We start from the raw sequence: 20720 nt of genomic DNA, 5'->3' as shown, positions 1-20720 counted from the left end.
AAGCGGAGGCGAAGTGCGCCAATTTTCTTTGCGGAGATGGCGCAGGCTTCTACATGGAGGCCAGTCCCTAGGATGGGGCTGGCGAATACGGTGCGGTTTGCCTGGAAGGATAAGGCGACGGAGCCAATTGGCAGAGATGAGTTTGGGAGGACCATTTTGATTGAGATCCTTGGACTGACGGTGGAGGATGTGTTCTGCCTCCAAGACAACCCTTTGGAGGGGGCATACGATGTGGCGCTACACACTGAAGTGAAGCACGATGACGTTCTCAGAAGGGCGAGAGAAGTGCAAGCAGAGAGGCCGGTGTCTCATTACTTGGTGACCAGCTTGGCGAAGAGTAATTTCAGGGTTGTGAATGTGAACATTTACAACCCTTACGTGAAGGACGAGGAGGTGAGGGCCTTTCTGGGGAGATACATGGATAGTGTCTCCTCAGGAAGGCACCTCAAGGATTCTTTGGGTTTTTGGACCGGGAGGAGGGGTTTCCAGGCCCTCCTAAGAGAGGACCCAAAAGGATTGGGTGGATACCTCCATCCTCCGGCGATGTTCTCCCTGGGGGCTGACAGGGGACGTTGCATTATGCCCGTCAGCCTCCGTACTGCAGGCGTTGTATGGCCTACGGCCACGTCCTCGCCTCGTGCAGCATAAAGAAGTGCAGGTATTGTGGATCTGCAGAGCACGAGGCGAGGGACTGTGACGCGCCGAAGGCATGTCACAGGTGTGGCATGCTGACGCACCTGTGGCGTGAATGCCCGGGCGCGTCAAGGGTCATACGCGTCTGCAGCTGGGGGGGGAACGAGAGCCGGGGATGGGGGTAGAAGGAGGGACCAAGAACTGAGTACTGGAACAGAGGGAGCGGACACACGGGTGGAAGAGGAGGAGCAAACGGAAGCGGGAGGAGAAAAAGAAAAAGAAGACAACAGCATAGTGGAAACGGAAGGGCAGGAGGCTGAAGGAGAGCAGGAGGAGGAAGGAGACAGGAGAGTGAAGGGGCCAGAGAAGACGGCTGTGGAGAGGAAGGAGACGGAGAAGGCAACAGAGAGGGAGGAGACTGGGAAGACGGCGGTGGAGAAGAAAGAGACAGAAAGGAAGGAGACAGGGAAGACGGCGGTGGAGAAGAAAGAGACAGAAAGGGAGGAGACAGGGAAGAAGGTGGTGGAGAAGAAAGAGACAGAAAGGAAGGAGACAGGGAAGAAGGTGGTGGAGAAGGAAAAGACAGAAAGGAAGGAGATAGGGAAGAAGGTGGTGGAGAAGAAAGAGACAGAAAAGAAGGAGACAGGGAAGAAGGTGGTGGAGAAGAAAGAGACAGAAAGGAAGGAGACAGGGAAGAAGGTGGTGGAGAAGAAAGAGACAGAAAGGAAGGAGACAGGGAAGAAGGTGGTGGAGAAGGAAAAGACAGAAAGGGAGGAGACAGAGAAGGTAGTTGTGGCGGGACCAGTAGGAGAAGGAGTGAAGGAGTGGGGGGACAGTAAAGAGGTGAAATCACGGGTGGAGGTGGAGAAGGAGGCAAGCTATGAAAACTTTTTGCCTTTTACTCCACCATACAAGAGGTCGAAAAGAGGGGAGCGCTCAAGGAGGATGGGTGGTAAAAGAGGGAGGGGGGCAGATCAGGGTGGGGGGGAGGGGGAGGTTGCAGGGCCCTCTTGGGTTCCCTCTTCCTTCACCTTTACACCCCTGTCTGAGCTTGACCTTACAGGCATGGCCCAGGATTGGGCGATGGAGGGAGGCTTAAGCTCCCTGTTTGGGCTCGTGGGGTCCCCGGGCCGGAGTCAGGAGGAGGGCAGGGTGGTAGACCTAAGTGTGGGGTACGGGACGCAGGGTGAGCGTGTGTCGGGCGCTGTTACCGCATCCAGGGGAGAGGGATGGCGGCCGACGGGGAGCGTCAGGAGTGGAGAAGGCGTCCCCGTCGGTCGGGATGGGGTGAGTTTTTCTTTGATTTTTGGTGTAGGTTTTGGTTTGTAGATGGGAAGGGGAGGGAAAATGCTCCCATGACTTTTGGTTTTTGGGTTTGGTTATTATTGAATAGTTTTGAAATGTTTAATGGAATTTGTGTTTGAATTGATTGATTGTATAAGATTTTTGTTGGGTTTTGAACGTAATAAATATATTTTATAAAAAAAAAATCTGTTCTTATCAGTTTAATATCTGATACGTCCCCCATCGGGGGGACTACATATTAAATGGATTTTTCGAACAGGGAGTCGGAAATGGGGCTTGCTCCGTCCGCTCCACGCATCGACCCGGTATTGCAGTACCTCCGGGAATGGTGCAACACTTTTCTCCCATTGTCAAGGAAAAAGAAATACACCAAATCTATGTAAAACAGCTAGCAGAAGAAGAGAAGGAATGAAAAAGAAGAATCATCCAAACTGAAACAAGTGCGAAGCCCCCTTCATGGGGGTCCCCGTTTTCCCGCCATTTTACTTAAAAAAAAAAAAAAAAAAAAATACATTGGCCAGGAGTGTGTGTGTGTGTGTGTGTGTGTGTGTGTGTGTGTGTGTGTGTGTGTTTTTGAGCCCCCCCCAAAAAATACAATCACTTCACCAGGATTGTTTGTGTGTGTGTGTGTGTGTGTGTGTGTGTGTGTGTGTGTGTGTGTGTGTGTGTGTGTGTGTGTGTGTGTGTTTTTGAGCCCCCCCAAAAAATACAATCACTTCACCAGGATTGTGTGTGTGTGTGTGTGTGTGTGTGTGTGTGTGTGTGTGTGTGTGTGTGTGTGTGTGTGTGTGTTTTTGAGCCCCCCCAAAAAATACAATCACTTCACCAGGATTGTGTGTGTGTGTGTTTTTGAGCCCCCCAAAAATACAATCACTTCACCAGGATTGTCTGTCTGTCTGTCTGTCTGTCTGTCTGTCTGTCTGTCTGTCTGTCTGTCTGTCTGTGACTTTTTACCCACAGCCCTCGAAAACTTGGAAGAGTGGGTTCGGGGACCACCCGCGGGGACCCGGCCTAGAGTGCACCGTGTGTGTCTCGGGCCCCGACCTCTGACTTCCATACGACTCTGGTTTCTCTTCATTACGCACAAGCCTTTCGCCTTTTACTAAAGACTTCCGTGGAGAGGAACACTTACGAGTTCAACGTATTTTTGGAAGGGCTTTGCTTCTGGCAGAGCCCGGTATCTTGTTTCAAGAGAAATTGACAGAGATGACGCCGAGACTTTTTGCTCAGGCGTTTGACTTGAAGCCGGCTGACCGACCGGCGTATTTTTTCCACTCAAAGTAGTCGCTCGGGCAATTGAGTTCAAGCCCGACGATGACTGGTGTATTTGCCGGGCATTGAACAAATAGTCGCACTAGGATTAAAGAGCTAGTGACCTAACGACGCATTAGCGACTTTTAAAAAAAAACACACCCGCCTGTCACCAGGGAAGCGTTGGGTGAGGAGGAGCCAACTTTTGCCAAACCGATGAGGTCTGCCGAGGCCCCGGGGCCGGGCGGGTGCAGGGGTCAATTTGTGGGTTATCGCTTCTCGGCCTTTTGGCTCAGATCAAGCTTGGTACCGAGGTGCCCCAAAGCCCGCTGAGTCAAAAGGTCGAAGGTAGGAAAGCGTAGGGAGTTTTTTTGTTTTTGTTTGAGTGAAGAATAGTTATTTTTCTTTTTCAGCGTTTTTCTCCCACAAGTGGCTTCTGTTAGAGAGAGAGCTTTTTTCAAGAAAGTGTGTCATTCTTCGTTTAGAATGGCACGAAACTCAGCAACCAAAATGCCGAGCTATTGGAATAGCGAACACGTTGAGATTCGCTTGGAGGAAGCAAGGAGTTGGAGCCGTTCGGGAGAGAGACTTTTGGGAGAACCATTTTGATTGGGAGCCTGAAGTTGACAGTGAAAGATGTCCTGTGCCTCCAAGCGAATCCAACGGAGGAGGCCTATGATGTGACTTTCCATAGTGAGGAAAACATGAAGAAATGCTGAAGAGGGCAAGAGAGGTGGGCAAGGAAAAGCCGATGTGCCATTATGAGGTGACCAGCTTGGCAAAGAACAATTTTAGGGTGGTCACCGTGAATATGTATAACCCCACGTCAAAGACGAAGAGGTGAGGGGCTTTCTGGGGAGGTACATGGACAATATCTCCTCAGCAAGGCTCCTCAGGGACTCCCTGGGTTTCTGGAACGGGAGGAGAGGGTTCCAGGCTTTACTCAGGGAGGACCCAAAGGGCGTGGGGGGCTACCTCCATCCCCCTGCAATGTTCTCCCTGGGGGCTGACAGGGGAACTTTGTATTACGCCCGTCAGCCTCCTTTCTGCAGGCGTTGTATGGCCTACGGTCATGTCTTGGCCTCGTGCAACACAAGGAAGTGCAGATTCTGTGGGTCGGGTGAGCACGAGGCCAAGGACTGCGACGAGCCGAAGGCGTGCCACGGGTGTGGCTCATCAGCGCACCTGTGGCGTGATTGCCCGGCTCGTCAGAGGTCATACGCGTCTGCAGCTGGAGGTGGAGCAGGGGATGGGGGTAGAAGAGGAGGAAGGGGCCCGGATACGGATTGAGCCCAGAGGGAAAGACCACACGGGAGGAGGAGGTGGTGACAGAGGCACCAAGAGAAGAGGAGAAAAGGAGCAAGAAGACGGAGCAGAAGGAGAGGAACAGGAAGCGGAAGGAGACAAGGGAGTGGAGGAGGCAGGAGACAGCGACAGAAGAAAGAGAGAGAGGTGGAGAAGGGCGCGGTGACAGGAACAGGGGAGCGGTGGAGACGGAAGTGGGGGTGAAGGAGTGGGGGATAGTGACAGCATCGAGCGCACTGGTGGAGGAGATGAGGGGGATGGTGGAGGAGCTGGCGGGGAAGGTGGGTAGTGTCTCCCCTTTGCCGCCAACCCCGAAGAAGAGGGGAGGAGGAGGGGCTTCGATGGAAAGCAGGAGGGAGAGGGGTGGTGAGGGGGAGGCCAAGCGCGTGATGGGCGAGGAGAAAAGTTGGGGTCGGAGTTGGTGTCTCCCTCGCCCCCAACTCCTGGTGGGTTTAGAGACCCCCAGGCGCGGCGCTTGGGTTGGGTGTCAAACGAGGGGGGATCTCTTTACCTGCTTGGGGACATGGGATCCCACAGTCCTGAGCCTGACAAATGAGAGGAAGGAGGAGTTGGGTGGCGAACCCAGGATGCCGGGCACTCGGGTGCCCAATACCATCCCTGCATCCTGGGTTGGGGAGATGGAGGAAGACGGGGGACGTCAGGAGAGGAAGACGTCCCTGCCAGATGAGATGGAGCAGGGGAGCATCGGGTGAGTCTCCTGTTTTTTGGTTATTTGGGTGTTTTGAGATTTCAGTTGGGTGGTATGTTTTTGTTTTTATTTAATTTAATTATGAAATCAGTATAACTTTTTTACTTTAAATGTAAGGGGTTTGAGAGATATTGTCAAAAGGAGGGCAGTTTTTAGTTATTTGGAGGGCGTGGGTTTTGATGTTTGTTTTTACAGGAGGTTCACCTGAGGGATGGTGGGGATGTCATCGTAGATTTAGGAGGGAGTGGGTTAAGGGAGAATCGATTTGGGGTATAGGTGGGGTGCACTCAACAGGGGTGGGGATTTTGTGTGGGAATAGGGAGGTTAAGGTGGAGGGCACTTTTGTTATAATGCAGGGGAGGGTTTTGGGGGTAGATGTCACTTATAGGGATAGTAGATATAGGTTAGTTGGGGTGTACGGGCCACAGGTGGCGGCAGACAGGAGGGAGATGGTGGACTGTCTGACGCCCCTGTGTGTTACAAATAGGCACTTGGTGATAGGGGGGGATTTTAATATAGATTTAGGGTTAGGGGGGATAGCAGTGCAGGCGCCATCACCGGGCTAATGGCTTGCCATGGTCTGGTTGATGGAGGCCTGCACACTACTCCGACAATGGCTGGTCCCACATGGCGCAACTCCCGGGGGTTGCGCGGAGGCTCGACTACATTTTTCTAGCCAGGTCTTTGGGTCGGTTGTCTGGGCGGCTGTTGCCTGTGTTCTTTCTCGGACCACGACGGGGTGCTCCTGCAGGTGGGGCAGCCAGTCTGCCTCTTCGGTAGGGGGGTACTGGAAATTAGACCGGGATGTGCTGGAGGAGCAAGCTTTCGTTGACGCCTTTTTGGTTTCTTTCGGAGGCTTGAAGGCCTCCGGTCCATGTGCGAGGGGGTGTTGGAGTGGTGGGATTTAGTTAAGGTAAGGATTAGGGCTTTTATAATAGGATATTGTAGGAGGACAAAAAGGGAGGAAAGGAGGGAGGTGGATCGTATCCAAAGGTTGCTCGAACTCGAGTACGAGGCAGGCAACCTCGGCGGGTCGATTGACTGGGAGAGATCCACAGCCCTGAAGGCGCAGCTCAGGGAGCTGCAGGAGCGGAAGGCTCGAGGTTTTCCTGGAGCGTGCGCATAATGGCTTTCTAGAACATAATGAGACTTGTTCCGCTATGTTCTTTAAGTCGGTTAGGGCCAGACAGAGTAGGAAGGTAATGCATGGGGTGAGGAAAGTAGATGGTAGTATAGTTAGAAAACCGGAGGAAATGGTCAGGGTAACAACTGATCATTTCCGAGGTTTATTTAAAGAGAGGGTAATAGATGTAGAGCAGGGAAATGTGTTTTTAGAACACTTGTCCCGGCGATTGCCGGAGGACATTAGAAATGCGATGGAGGCTCAGATCTCCCTTGAGGAGGTTGAGAGCGCTCTCAGGAGGATGGGAAAAGGGAAGGTGCCTGGGATGGATGGGCTGCCGGCCGAGTTTTACCTCAAGTTTTGGGGTATACTTGGACCAGTGGTTCTCGAAGTCTTGAAGGCCATCCTTGAGACGGGGGTCCCGGGGGGATCAATGGCGGTCGGTGTGCTGTCACTTCTTTATAAGAAGGGGGAAGCAACTGACCTTGGCAACTGGCGGCCGTTGACCATGCTGTGCGTAGATTACAAGCTACTTGCAAAGGTTTTAGCGGACCGGTTGCGCACAGCCCTTCCCTACGTCGTCCATGAGGATCAGACGTGCGGGGTAGAGGGTCGCTCGATCAGATGGAACCTACAGTTGATCAGGGACTCCATCGCTTGGGTAGAAGATAGGGGGCTGCCTTTAATGGTAGCAGCGCTAGATCAGGCGAAAGCCTTTGATCGCGTGAATAGATCCTTTCTATTCAGGGTGTTAGGTAGATTAGGATTTGGGGAGAAGTTTATAGGATGGATCCGTACATTATATGTCGGAGCAGGGTGCCGAGTTAGCGTAAACAGTCACTTAGGTGACGTTTTTGACCTCTCGTCTGGGGTCAGGCAGGGATGCCCGCTCTCGGCTCTCCTCTTCGTTCTGTACATGGAGCCTCTGGGGGCTGCCATTAGGGCAGACACAGGGGTGGAGGGCTTGCTGATCCCTGGAAGTGGCGGTCTCCGTGTCAAGTTGACACAGTACGCCGACGACACATCCTTGCTGCTTTGCAAGGACTCGTGCTTGACAAGGTCCCTTGCCATTATTGGGGACTTCACCCGAGCGTCGGGGCGGTTCTGAACCACGCGAAGTCTTCCGTTAAGTTTTTCGGAAGATGGAGTGGTAGGACGGATGTGCCCGGAGGGTTATCTCTCTGTAACGGGGCCCTGAGGATACTCGGGGTCCACTTTGAGACCTCCGGCTCAGCGACGCTGAACTGGAACATGGGCATCGCAGTGGTACAGAGGAAGCTAGCGATGTGGAGGGCTAGGTCTTTGTCCTTTTTAGGCAAGGTCCTGGTTCTCAAGGTGGATGTACTGCCATCTCTTTTGTATTTGGCGTACATCTACCCATTGCCGGCTAGTCTGAGGAGGCCTCTAGTGAGGCTGGTGTTTCAGTTCATGTGGGGTGGCAGGTACGAGTGGGTCGCCAGGGCACGCATGATCTGTCCCATCGGGGAGGGAGGTAGGGGGGTACCACATCTCCCCCTCAAGCTGGACGCAATTTTTGTTTCTTTTCTGTTGACGGAGCTTGCTCAGCCGGTACTACACCCGTCCGGTTACCTCCTGCGGGTGTTCTTCTCGTATCAGGCGAGAAGCGTAATGGTGTGGTCTAACACGGGTCCTCGGGCGGAACAGCTGCCGTGGCACTTTGGCCATGCGGCCAAGTGGCTGCGTGCGCACCCCGAGGTTGAAGTCGCCCGAGTAGGTTTAGGTCACAGGCACCTGTACGAGGAGGTTAGACGGGCAGTAAGTCCGGCACCTGTGGTGGGCATCCCGGCGGCGGTCTGGGAGGGAGTGCAGGCGCGGGGCCTGGACAACAGGCTCAAGGACCTGAATTGGTTGAGCCTCCACAAGTGTTTGCCGGTACGCTCCACCATGTACCGGCATAGCTTGGCGCGATCCCCCACCTGCCCAAGGCCTTCTTGTGGCAGGGAGGAGACTGTGCGCCATGTCTTTTGGGACTGTGCCATTGCCGGAGTAGTATGGGCAAAGGCACGGGTGTTGTTAGGAAGGGTTAGAGGTGATTTTATATTGACGTGGGCTAGGTTAGAGAGAGGTGTAGGGAGAGCGAGGGGCACGGATAGGGATAGGTTTCTGCTCTGGCTTCTCATGAGCCTCTTTAAGCGAGGGCTGTGGGAAGCCAGGCAGAACATGGTCAAGACAGGGAGAGATTGGGGGTGGGAGGAATAGTGAGGAGGGTGGAAGCAGATTTGAGGGGGAGGATGAAGAGGGAGGAGACGAAGTGGGGGCAGCACGCTGCACGGGAGAGATGGAAGGGGGATTAGGGCTGGGGTTATTTTAGAATAGGGACGGGAAGATAGGGAAAGTTAGTGTTTAGGATGACGGGGAGGGACGATGCTCCCCTGAGTTTTGTTTTGGGGTTTTTGGTTTGTTTTGTTTTGTAAATTAAAATACCATTCTATTGATTTTGTATGAAAGTATGATTTTGTATTGAATGAATGGTATAGAACGTAATAAATTATTTTTTCTAAAAAAAAAAAAAAATCTGTTCTTATCAGTTTAATATCCGATACGTCCCCCATCGGGGGACTACATATTAAATGGATTTTTCGAACAGGGAGTCGGAAATGGGGCTTGCTCCGTCCGCTCCACGCATCGACCGGTATTGCAGTACCTCCGGGAACGGTGCAACACTTTTCTCCCATTGTCAAGGAAAAGAAATACACCAAGTCTATGTAAAACAGCTAGCAGAAGAAGAGAAGGAATGAAAAAGAAGAATCATCCAAACTGAAACAAGTGCGAAGCCCCCTTCATGGGGGTCCCCCGTTTTCCCGCCATTTTACTTAAAAAAAAAAAAAAAAAAAACATTGGCCAGGAGTTTGTGTGTGTGTGTGTGTGTGTGTGTGTGTGTGTGTGTGTGTGTGTGTTTTGAGCCCCCCAAAAAATACAATCACTTCACCAGGATTGTTTGTGTGTGTGTGTGTGTGTGTGTGTGTGTGTGTGTGTGTGTGTGTGTGTGTGTGTGTGTGTTTTTGAGCCCCCCCAAAAATACAATCACTTCACCAGGATTGTGTGTGTGTGTGTGTGTGTGTGTGTGTGTGTGTGTGTGTGTGTGTGGGTTTGAGCCCCCCCAAAAAATACAATCACTTCACCAGGATTGTGTGTGTGTGTGTTTTTGAGCCCCCCCAAAAATACAATCACTTCACCAGGATTGTCTCTGTCTATCTGTCTGTCTGTCTGTCTGTCTGTCTGTCTGTCTGTCTGTCTGTCTGTCTGTGACTTTTTACCCACAGCCCTCGAAAACTTGGAAGAGTGGGTTCGGGGACCACCCGCGGGGACCCGGCCTAGAGTGCACCGTGTGTGTCTCGGGCCCCGACCTCTGACTTCCATACGACTCTGGTTTCTCTTCATTACGCACAAGCCTTTCGCCTTTTACTAAAGACTTCCGTGGAGAGGAACACTTACGAGTTCAACGTATTTTTGGAAGGGCTTTGCTTCTGGCAGAGCCCGGTATCTTGTTTCAAGAGAAATTGACAGAGATGACGCTCGAGACTTTTTGCTCAGGCGTTTGACTTGAAGCCGGCTGACCGACCGGCGTATTTTTTCCACTCAAAGTAGTCGCTCGGGCAATTGAGTTCAAGCCCGACGATGACTGGTGTATTTGCCGGGCATTGAACAAATAGTCGCACTAGGATTAAAGAGCTAGTGACCTAACGACGCATTAGCGACTTTTAAAAAAACACACCCGCCTGTCACCAGGGAAGCGTTGGGTGAGGAGGAGCCAACTTTTGCCAAACCGATGAGGTCTGCCGAGGCCCCGGGGCCCGGCGGGTGCAGGGGTCAATTTGTGGGTTATCGCTTCTCGGCCTTTTGGCTCAGATCAAGCTTGGTACCGAGGTGCCCCAAAGCCCGCTGAGCCAAAAGGTCGAAGGAAGGCAGGAGGGAGGAAATTTTTTTTGTTTTTTGCTGATAGGAATCGGATTTATCCGATATCCTTTTTTTCTTGGGCTTCTTTTTAAGAGAGCTTTTTTCTTGACAAGATGGAGAAAAATACACAGAGCAGGACGGTGCCGGGAGTCGGATTGGCAAACACCGTCAGATTTGCCTGGAAAGACAAGGAGGTCGAGCAATTCGGGAGGGAAACTTTTGCAAGAACCATCCTAATGGGAAGCCTAAAATTGATGGTGAAAGATGTCCTCTGCCTCCAGGGTAACCAGATGGAGAGGGCATACGATGTGACATGCTATACGGAAGAAAAACATGATGAAATCATGAAGAAAGTGAAGGCGGTGGAAGGAGAAAGGCCAATGTGCCATTATGAAGTTACGAGCCTGGCAAGGAACAGCTTCAGGGTAGTAACAGTAACTATGTATAACCCGCATGTCAAGGACGAAGAGGTGAGGGCCTTTTTAGGGCGGTATATGGACAAGGTCTCCTCAGGGAGGCTCATAAGGGACTCCCTGGGGTTTTGGACTGGGAGGAGAGGATTTCAGGCCCTGCTCAGGGAGGACCCTAAGGGACAGGGTGGTTACCTCCATCCCCCTGCGATGTTCTCCCTGGGGGCTGACAGGGGGACGTTGTTTTACGCACGTCAGCCCCCGTTCTGCAGGCGTTGTATGGCCTACGGTCATATCCTTGCCTCGTGCAGCACAAAAAAGTGCAGAATTTGTGGATCTGCGGAGCACGAGGCGAGGGACTGCGACGAGCCTAAGGCGTGCCACGGGTGTGGCTCGTCAGCACACCTGTGGCGGGAGTGCCCGGCTCGTCAGAGGTCATACGCGTCTGCAGCTGGGGGGAACAGGAGCGGGGGATGGGGGAAGAAGAGGGGAAGGAAGGACATCAAAGGAAAAGGACAAGAGACAAGAACGGAAAGAAGAGGAGCAAGGAGTGACAGCAGGAGGGCAAGGGAAAAAAGAAGACACGGGAGCAGAAGAAGGAAAGGAATCGAAAGGAAGAAAGGGAGTGGAGGAGCGAGAGACAGCGACAATGGAGGGAGAGGTGGTGGAGGGGTGCCGGTGGCGGGGAGGAGGAGGAGGAGGGAAGGGGGTGAGGGAGTGGGGGGACAGCATGTCGAGCGCCCTCGTTGAGGAGTTGAGGGGAATGGTGGAGGAGCTGGCGGAGAGGGGGAGTGGTGTCTCTCCGCTGCCTCCAAAGCCGAAGAAGAAAGGGAAGAGGGGGAGCTCGGCATGCTGTGAGAGGGAGGGGGGTGAGGGGGGGGAGGGGGTGGCCAAGCGTGTGATGGGGGAGGGAAGAACGCCTTTGGCATCGTTGTTTGCCTCAGCCCCCCAACAGCTGGTGGAGGGAGACTCCCAGGGCGTGGCGCTGGGCTGGGTGTCTGAGGGGGGATCTCAACTCCTGCTTGGGGAGGTGGGATCTCCTGCTCTTGACCTCAGTCCAGCTGCCGTTGGGGAGAGAGGAGAGGAGGGTGTTGGTGGGGAACCCAGGATGCAGGGAACTCCAAGGCCTAACACCATCCCTGCATCCTGGGTTGGAGAGATGGAGGAGGACGGGGGGACGTCAGGAGAGGAGAGGACGTCCCCGCCGGATGAGACGAAGCAGGGGAGCATCGGGTGAGTCTCCTGTTTTTTGGTTAATTTGGGGTTTGCATTTCATTGATGTAAGGTTTTATAATTTATTTTTAAATGAAATTTTCTGTTAATATTTTTAGTTTAAATGTAAGGGGTTTAAGGGATTTTGTTAAGAGGAGGGCGGTATTTAGTTTTTTGGAAGGGGTGGGTTTTGATGTTTGTTTTTTACAGGAGGTTCACCTGAGGGATGGAGGGGATGTCATCAGGTTTAGTAGGGAGTGGGATAAGGGGGAGTCAGTTTGGGGTATAGGTGGGGTGCATTCTACAGGGGTGGGGATTTTGTTTGGGAATAGGGAGGTGAAGGTGGAGGGATCCTTTGTTGTAATGCAGGGGAGGGTGTTGGGGGTGGATGTCACTTTTAGGGATAGTAGGTATAGGTTAGTGGTGGTGTATGGGCCACAGGTGGCGGCAGACAGGAGGGAGATGGTGGACTGTCTGACGCCCCTGTGTGTTACAAATAGGCACTTAGTGATAGGGGGGGATTTTAATATAGATTTAGGGGTAGGGGGAGATAGTAGTGCAGGCGCCATCACCGGGCTAATGGCTTGTCATGGTCTGGTTGATGGAGGTCTGCACTCTACTCCGACAATGGCTGGTCCCACATGGCGCAACTCCCGGGGGGTTGCGCGGAGGCTCGACTACATTTTCCTATCTAGGTCTTTGGGTCAGTTGTCTGGGCGGCTGTTGCCTGTGTCTTTCTCGGATCACGACGGGGTGCTCCTGCAGGTGGGGTCGCCAGTCTGCCTCTTCGGTAGGGGGGAACTGGAAATTAGATCGGGATGTGCTGGAGGAGCAAGCTTTCGTTGACACCTTTTTTGGTTTCTTTCGGGGGCTTGAAGGCCTCCGGTCCATGTGCGAGGGGGTGTTAGAGTGGTGGGATTTAGTTAAGGTAAGGATTAGGGCTTTTATAATAGGATATTGTAAGAGGAAAAAAAGGGAGGAAAGGAGGGAGGTGGATCGTATCCAAAGGTTGCTCGAACTCGAGTACGAGGCAGGCAACCTCGGCGGGTCGATTGACTGGGAGAGATCCACTGACCTGAAGGCGCAGCTCAGGGAGCTGCAGGAGCGGAAGGCTCGAGCTTTCCTGGAGCGTGCGCATAATGGCTTTCTAGAACATAATGAGACTTGTTCCGCTATGTTCTTTAAGTCGGTTAGGGGCAGACAGAGTAGGAAGATAATGCATGGGGTGAGGAAAGAAGATGGTAGCATAGTTAGAAAACCGGAGGAAATGGTCAGGGTAACAACTGATCATTTCCGAGGTTTATTTAAAGAGAGGGTAATAGATGTAGAGCAGGGAAATGTGTTTTTAGAACACTTGTCCCGGCGATTGCCGGAGGACATTAGAAATGCGATGGAGGCTCAGATCTCCCTTGAGGAGGTTGAGAGCGCTCTCAGGAGGATGGGAAAAGGGAAGGTACCTGGGATGGATGGGCTGCCGGCCGAGTTTTACCTCAAGTTTTGGGGTATACTTGGACCAGTGGTTCTCGAAGTCTTGAAGGCCATCCTTGAGACGGGGGTCCCGGGGGATCAATGGCGGTCGGTGTGCTGTCACTTCTTTATAAGAAGGGGGAAGCAACTGACCTTGGCAACTGGCGGCCGTTGACCATGCTGTGCGTAGATTACAAGCTACTTGCAAAGGTTTTAGCGGACCGGTTGCGCACAGCCCTTCCCTACGTCGTCCATGAGGATCAGACGTGCGGGGTAGAGGGTCGCTCGATCAGATGGAACCTACAGTTGATCAGGGACTCCATCGCTTGGGTAGAAGATAGGGGGCTGCCTTTAATGGTAGCAGCGCTAGATCAGGCGAAAGCCTTTGATCGCGTGAATAGATCCTTTCTATTCAGGGTGTTAGGTAGATTAGGATTTGGGGAGAAGTTTATAGGATGGATCCGTACATTATATGTCGGAGCAGGGTGCCGAGTTAGTGTAAACAGTCACTTAGGTGACGTTTTTGACCTCTCGTCTGGGGTCAGGCAGGGATGCCCGCTCTCGGCTCTCCTCTTCGTTCTGTACATGGAGCCTCTGGGGGCTGCCATTAGGGCAGACACAGGGGTGGAGGGCTTGCTGATCCCTGGAAGTGGCGGTCTCCGTGTCAAGTTGACACAGTACGCCGATGACACATCCTTGCTGCTTTGCAAGGACTCGTGCTTGACAAGGTCCCTTGCCATTATTGGGGACTTCACCCGAGCGTCGGGGGCGGTTCTTAACCACGCGAAGTCTTCCGTTAAGTTTTTCGGAAGATGGAGTGGTAGGACGGATGTGCCCGGAGGGTTATCTCTCTGTAACGGGGCCCTGAGGATACTCGGGGTCCATTTTGAGACCTCCGGCTCAGCGACGCTGAACTGGAACATGGGCATCGCAGTGGTACAGAAGAAGCTAGCGATGTGGAGGGCTAGGTCTTTGTCCTTTTTAGGCAAGGTCCTGGTTCTCAAGGTGGATGTATTGCCATCTCTATTGTATTTGGCGTACATCTACCCATTGCCGGCTAGTCTGAGGAGGCCTCTAGTGAGGCTGGTGTTTCAGTTCATGTGGGGTGGCAGGTACGAGTGGGTCGCCAGGGCACGCATGATCTGTCCCATCGGGGAGGGAGGTAGGGGGGTACCACATCTCCCCCTCAAGCTGGACGCAATTTTTGTTTCATTTCTGTTGACGGAGCTTGCTCAGCCGGTACTACACCCGTCCGGTTACCTCCTGCGGGTGTTCTTCTCATATCAGGCGAGAAGCGTAATGGTGTGGTCTAACACGGGTCCTCGGGCGGAACAGCTGCCGTGGCACTTTGGCCATGCGGCCAAGTGGCTGCGGGCGCATCCCGAGGTTGAAGTCGCCCGAGTAGGTTTAGATCACAGGCACCTGTACGAGGAGGTTAGACGGGCAGTAAGTCCGGCACCTGTGGTGGGCATCCCGGCGGCGGTCTGGGAGGGAGTGCAGGCGCGGGGCCTGGACAACAGGCTCAAGGACCTGAATTGGTTGAGCCTCCACAAGTGTTTGCCGGTACGCTCCACCATGTACCGGCATAGCTTGGCGCGATCCCCCACCTGCCCAAGGCTTTCTTGTGGCAGGGAGGAGACTGTGCGCCATGTCTTTTGGGACTGTGCCATTGCCGGAGTAGTATGGGCAAAGGCACGGGTGTTGTTAGGAAGGGTTAGAGGGGATTTTATTTTGACTTGGGCTAGGTTAGAGAGAGGTGTAGGGAGAGCGAGGGGGACGGATAGGGATAGGTTTCTGCTCTGGCTTCTCATGAGCCTCTTTAAGCGAGGGCTGTGGGAAGCCAGGCAGAACATGGTCAAGACAGGGAGAGATTGGGGGTGGAAGGAATAGTGAGGAGGGTGGAAGGAGATTTGAGGGGGAGGATGAAGAGGGAGGAGACGAAGTGGGGGCAGCACGCTGCCCGGGAGAGATGGAAGGGGGGATTAGGGCTGGGGTTATTTTAGATTAGGGACGGGAAGATAGGGAAAGTTAGTGTTTAGGATGACGGGGAGGGATGATGCTCCCCTGAGTTTTGTTTTGGGGTTTTTTTGGTTTGTTTTATAAATTAAAATACCATTATTTGAGTTTGAAGGAATATATGATTTTGTAAAGAATGAATGGTATTGAACGTAATAAATTATTTTTCTAAAAAAAAAATCTGTTCTTATCAGTTTAATATCTGATACGTCCCCCATCGGGGGACTACATATTAAATGGATTTTTCGAACAGGGAGTCGGAAATGGGGCTTGCTCCGTCCGCTCCACGCATCGACCCGGTATTGCAGTACCTCCGGGAACGGTGCAACACTTTTCTCCCATTGTCAAGGAAAAAGAAATACACCAAGTCTATGTAAAACAGCTAGCAGAAGAAGAGAAGGAATGAAAAAGAAGAATCATCCAAACTGAAACAAGTGCGAAGCCCCCTTCATGGGGGTCCCCCGTTTTCCCGCCATTTTACTTAAAAAAAAAAAAAAAAAAATACATTGGCCAGGAGTGTGTGTGTGTGTGTGTGTGTGTGTGTGTGTGTGTGTGTGTGTGTGTGTTTTGAGCCCCCCAAAAAATACAATCACTTCACCAGGATTGTGTGTGTGTGTGTGTGTGTGTGTGTGTGTGTGTGTGTGTGTGTGTGTGTGTGTGTGTGTGTGTTTTGAGCCCCCAAAAAATACAATCACTTCACCAGGATGTTTTTTTTTTTTTGTGTGTGTGTGTGTGTGTGTGTGTGTGTGTGTGTGTGTGTGTTTTTGAGCCCCCCCAAAAATACAATCACTTCACCAGGATTGTGTGTGTGTGTGTTTTTGAGCCCCCCCAAAAATACAATCACTTCACCAGGATTGTCTATCTGTCTGTCTGTCTGTCTGTCTGTCTGTCTGTCTGTCTGTCTGTCTGTCTGTCTGTCTGTCTGTCTGTGACTTTTTACCCACAGCCCTCGAAAACTTGGAAGAGTGGGTTCGGGGACCACCCGCGGGGACCCGGCCTAGAGTGCACCGTGTGTGTCTCGGGCCCCGACCTCTGACTTCCATACGACTCTGGTTTCTCTTCCCAAATTGGTCTACATGGACAAGTTCTGGCCTGGTTTAGATCTTATCTGTCGGAAAGATATCAGTTTGTCTCTGTGAATGGTTTGTCCTCTGACAAATCAATTGTAAATTTCGGTGTTCCTCAAGGTTCCGTTTTAGGACCACTATTGTTTTCACTATATATTTTACCTCTTGGGGATGTCATTCGAAAACATAATGTTAAATTTCACTGCTATGCAGACGACACACAGCTGTACATTTCAATGAAACATGGTGAAGCCCCAAAATTGCCCTCGCTAGAAGCCTGTGTTTCAGACATAAAGAAGTGGATGGCTGCAAACTTTCTACTTTTAAACTCGGACAAAACAGAGATGCTTGTTCTAGGTCCCAAGAAACAAAGAGATCTTCTGTTGAATCTGACAATTAATCTGGATGGTTGTACAGTCGTCTCAAATAAAACTGTGAAGGACCTCGGCGTTACTCTGGACCCTGATCTCTCTTTTGAAGAACATATCAAGACTGTTTCAAGGACAGCTTTTTTTCCATCTACGTAACATTGCAAAAATCAGAAATTTTCTGTCCAAAAATGACGCCGAAAAATTAATCCATGCTTTTGTTACTTCTAGGCTGGACTACTGCAATGCTCTACTTTCCGGCTACCCGGATAAAGCACTAAATAAACTTCAGTTAGTGCTAAATACGGCTGCTAGAATCCTGACTAGAACCAAAAAATTTGATCATATTACTCCAGTGTTAGCCTCCCTACACTGGCTTCCTGTTAAGGCAAGGGCTGATTTCAAGGTTTTACTGCTAACCTACAAAGCATTACATGGGCTTGCTCCTACCTATCTTTCCGATTTGGTCCTGCCGTACATACCTACACGTACGCTACGGTCACAAGACGCAGAGCCTCCTAATTGTCCCTAGAATTTCTAAGCAAACGGCTGGAGGTAGGGCTTTCTCCTATAGAGCTCCATTTTTATGGAATGGTCTGCCTACCAATGTGAGAGACGCAGACTCAGTCTCAACCTTTAAGTCTTTACTGAAGACTTATCTCTTCAGTAGGTCCTATGATTAAGTATAGTCTGGCCCAGGAGTGTGAAGGTGAACGGAAAGGCTGGAGCAACGAACCGCCCTTGCTGTCTCTGCCTTGCCGGTTCCCCTCTTTCCACTGGGATTCTCTGCCTCTAACCCTTTTACAGAGGCTGAGTCACTGGCCTACTGGTGTTCTTCCATGCCGTCCATGGGAGGGGTGCGTCACTTGAGTGGGTTGAGTCACTGACGTGGTCTTCCTGTCTGGGTTGGCGCCCCCCCCTTGGGTTGTGCCATGGCGGAGATCGTTGTGGGCTATACTCGGCCTTGTCTTAGGACGGTAAGTTGGTGGTTGGAGACATCCCTCTAGTGGTGTGGGGGCTGTGCTTTGGCAAAGTGGGTGGGGTTATATCCTGCCTGTTTGGCCCTGTCCGGGGTATCATCGGATGGGGCCACAGTGTCTTCTGATCCCTCCTGTCTCAGCCTCCAGTATTTATGCTGCAGTAGTTTATGTGTCGGGGGGCTAGGGTCAGTCTGTTACATCTGGAGTATTTCTCTTGTCTTATCCGGTGTCCTGTGTGTATTTAAATATGCTCTCTCTAATTCTCTCTTTCTCTCTTTCTGTCTTTCTCTCGGAGGACCTGAGCCCTAGGACCATGCCTCAGGACTACCTGGTATGATGACTCCTTGCTGTCCCCAGTCCACCTGGCCGTGCTGCTGCTCCAGTTTCAACTGCTCTGCCTGCGGCTATGGAACCCTGACCTGTTCACCGGACGTGCTTGTTGCACCCTCGACAACTACTATGATTATTATTATTTGACCATGCTGGTCATTTATGAACATTTTAACATTTTAACATTTTGACCATGTTCTGTTTTAATATCCACCCTGCACAGCCAGAAGAGGACTGGCCACCCCTCATAGCCTGGTTCCTCTCTAGGTTTCTTCCTAGGTTTTTGGCCTTTCTAGGGAGTTTTTCCTAGGGAGTTTTTCCTAGCCACCGTGCTTCTTTCACATGCTTTGCTTGCTGTTTGGGGTTTTAGGCTGGGTTTCTGTACAGCACTTTGAGAATATCAGCTGATGTACGAAGGGCTATATAAAAATAAATTTGATTTGATTTGATTTGATTACGCACAAGCCTTTCGCCTTTTACTAAAGACTTCCGTGGAGAGGAACACTTACGAGTTCAACGTATTTTTGGAAGGGCTTTGCTTCTGGCAGAGCCCGGTATCTTGTTTCAAGAGAAATTGACAGAGATGACGCCGAGACTTTTTGCTCAGGCGTTTGACTTGAAGCCGGCTGACCGACCGGCGTATTTTTTCCACTCAAAGTAGTCGCTCGGGCAATTGAGTTCAAGCCCGACGATGACTGGTGTATTTGCCGGGCATTGAACAAATAGTCGCACTAGGATTAAAGAGCTAGTGACCTAACGACGCATTAGCGACTTTTAAAAAAAAAACACACCCGCCTGTCACCAGGGAAGCGTTGGGTGAGGAGGAGCCAACTTTTGCCAAACCGATGAGGTCTGCCGAGGCCCCCCGGGGGCCCGGCGGGTGCAGGGGTCAATTTGTGGGTTATCGCTTCTCGGCCTTTTGGCTCAGATCAAGCTCGGTACTGCGGTGCCTCAAAGCTCGCTGAGTTAAAAGCCGATGGCCGGAGGGCGGTGAGAGAGTTTTAGATTTTTGGCGGGAAAAATCTAAACAAATTTAAAATACAGCCATACCGAAATGGCGGGTAGCGGGAACACAGGGTCGGTTCCGAGGGCCGGACTAAAGAACACAGTAAGATTTGCATGGAAGCAAGAAGGAGAAGTAAGGATGCCGAGGGACACCTTTGCGAGGACCGTGTTGATGGGGGCGCTATCTCTGAAAGTCCCAGATGTGATGTGCCTGCAGGGGAACTCAATGGAGGAGGCATACGATGTAACTTTCTACACGGAAAGTAAGAGTGATGAAGTAATGGAGAAGGTAAAGGAGGCAAAGGGGGAGAGACCTCTGTCCTTTTTCAACATCGTGTGCCTGGCAAGAAGGAATTTTAGAACAATAAATATACATATGTATAATCCACACGTGACGGATATGGCAGTGGCAGCCTTTTTGGGTCGCTACTGCGAGGTAACATCGGGAGCCAGATATGTAAAGGACTCGCTGGGCTTCTGGAACGGCCGCCGCCAATTCCAGGTGCTCCTAAGGGAAGATCCGGGGGGTTTGAGGGCTTTTTGCATCCCCCTGCGGTGTTTTCTTTAGGGTCGGACAGAGGCATGCTGTTCTATGCTCGTCAGCCACCTTTCTGCAGGAAATGCAGGGAGTACGGGCATGGAACAGCTTCATGTGGGCTGGTAAAATGCAGGTTTTGCATGTCGGAGGAACATGAGGCCAAAAATTGTACGGCACCAAAAGAATGTCATGGGTGTGGCAGTAAGCAGCACCTGTTTCGAGAGTGCCCGGCGAGGCAACAAACATACGCGGCAGCGGCTGCTGGGGAAGGATGGCCGGAGGAAAGGGCGTGGAGGAGAAGAGGAGGCTAGGAGAAGGGGACCTAGGTCACAGGCCGGAAGAGGCAGCAAGGAGGATGGTGAGTGGGGAACCGGAGAAGCAAGCCCGGTCCTTGCCAGCTCCAAACGTCGGGGGTAAGGTCGTTTTGGAGAGGTCATCGGTGGAGGTGGTCCCGGAGACCCAGGTGTCAACGGGTACTCAATCCATCAGTAGGCCGCCCGGGAGAGGTTGGTGGAGCAACGGGAGAGTTGGGCTCATCCCTCGACGAAGTCTTCATAGATGAAGAGGCTTTCGGGGCCCTCGTGGGGGAGATGAGGGAGATGGTGGAGGAGATCCAGGTCTCACAAACGAGGACGGCGGAATGGGGGTCCATCTCGCCATTGCCAGCCACTCCAAGAACGAAGAGGGACGCATCCACAGCACAGCAGGCCCAGCAGGAGTCAGGGCTGTTATTGGAATCGGGTGAGGCCCGGAGGAAGAAAAAGAAAAAGAGGCTTTCCCTCGAGACGGGAGAGGGCCAGAGTGGGCTGGAAGGGGTGGGGAGGGTATTTGGGGACAGTGCCACAGAGGTGACTCCCCTGTCACCGCGGGTCTCATCTCTCACACCCACCCAGATGGAAATAGATCTGGTGACCCCTGCGCTGTGTATGCCCGACGGTGATGGGGTGTCTCAGGCTTTTTCAGGGACGCCGGGACCCCCCATCCACAACCCCAACCCCTTACCTGCATCTTGGGCTTCTCAGAGGGGGGACGCAGTGGATGGGGAGGCCTCAGAGGTAGCGGGTCAAGGGTTTTTGTCCGTGG

General features: G+C 52.1%; 3 non-coding genes and 3 pseudogenes across 3 annotated transcripts; all 6 read left to right on the top strand.

The window, feature by feature from the left end:
• The first annotated feature begins 2102 nt into the window (after positions 1-2102).
• Positions 2103-2277, top strand: LOC123736238 (uncharacterized; annotated as a pseudogene).
• Positions 2278-2996: 719 nt separating this feature from the next.
• On the top strand, positions 2997-3113 carry LOC123736260 (U5 spliceosomal RNA). Its single transcript, XR_006766021.1, has one exon. It is a non-coding gene; the product is annotated as a U5 spliceosomal RNA (small nuclear RNA).
• Positions 3114-8834: 5721 nt separating this feature from the next.
• Positions 8835-9013, top strand: LOC123736245 (uncharacterized; annotated as a pseudogene).
• A 695-nt stretch (positions 9014-9708) lies between these two features.
• On the top strand, positions 9709-9825 carry LOC123736259 (U5 spliceosomal RNA). The gene has a single exon (XR_006766020.1). It is a non-coding gene; the product is annotated as a U5 spliceosomal RNA (small nuclear RNA).
• Positions 9826-15508: 5683 nt separating this feature from the next.
• LOC123736264 (uncharacterized) lies at positions 15509-15682 on the top strand (annotated as a pseudogene).
• Positions 15683-18530: 2848 nt separating this feature from the next.
• Positions 18531-18646, top strand: LOC123736218 (U5 spliceosomal RNA). Its single transcript, XR_006766007.1, has one exon. It is a non-coding gene; the product is annotated as a U5 spliceosomal RNA (small nuclear RNA).
• Positions 18647-20720: the final 2074 nt, after the last annotated feature.

This window comes from Salmo salar, unplaced genomic scaffold (genome assembly GCF_905237065.1).
Source record: "Salmo salar unplaced genomic scaffold, Ssal_v3.1, whole genome shotgun sequence".
Taxonomy (NCBI): domain Eukaryota; kingdom Metazoa; phylum Chordata; class Actinopteri; order Salmoniformes; family Salmonidae; genus Salmo; species Salmo salar.
Note: the sequence above shows the minus strand (reverse complement) of the source record. Positions and strands in the feature narration are given on the sequence as shown.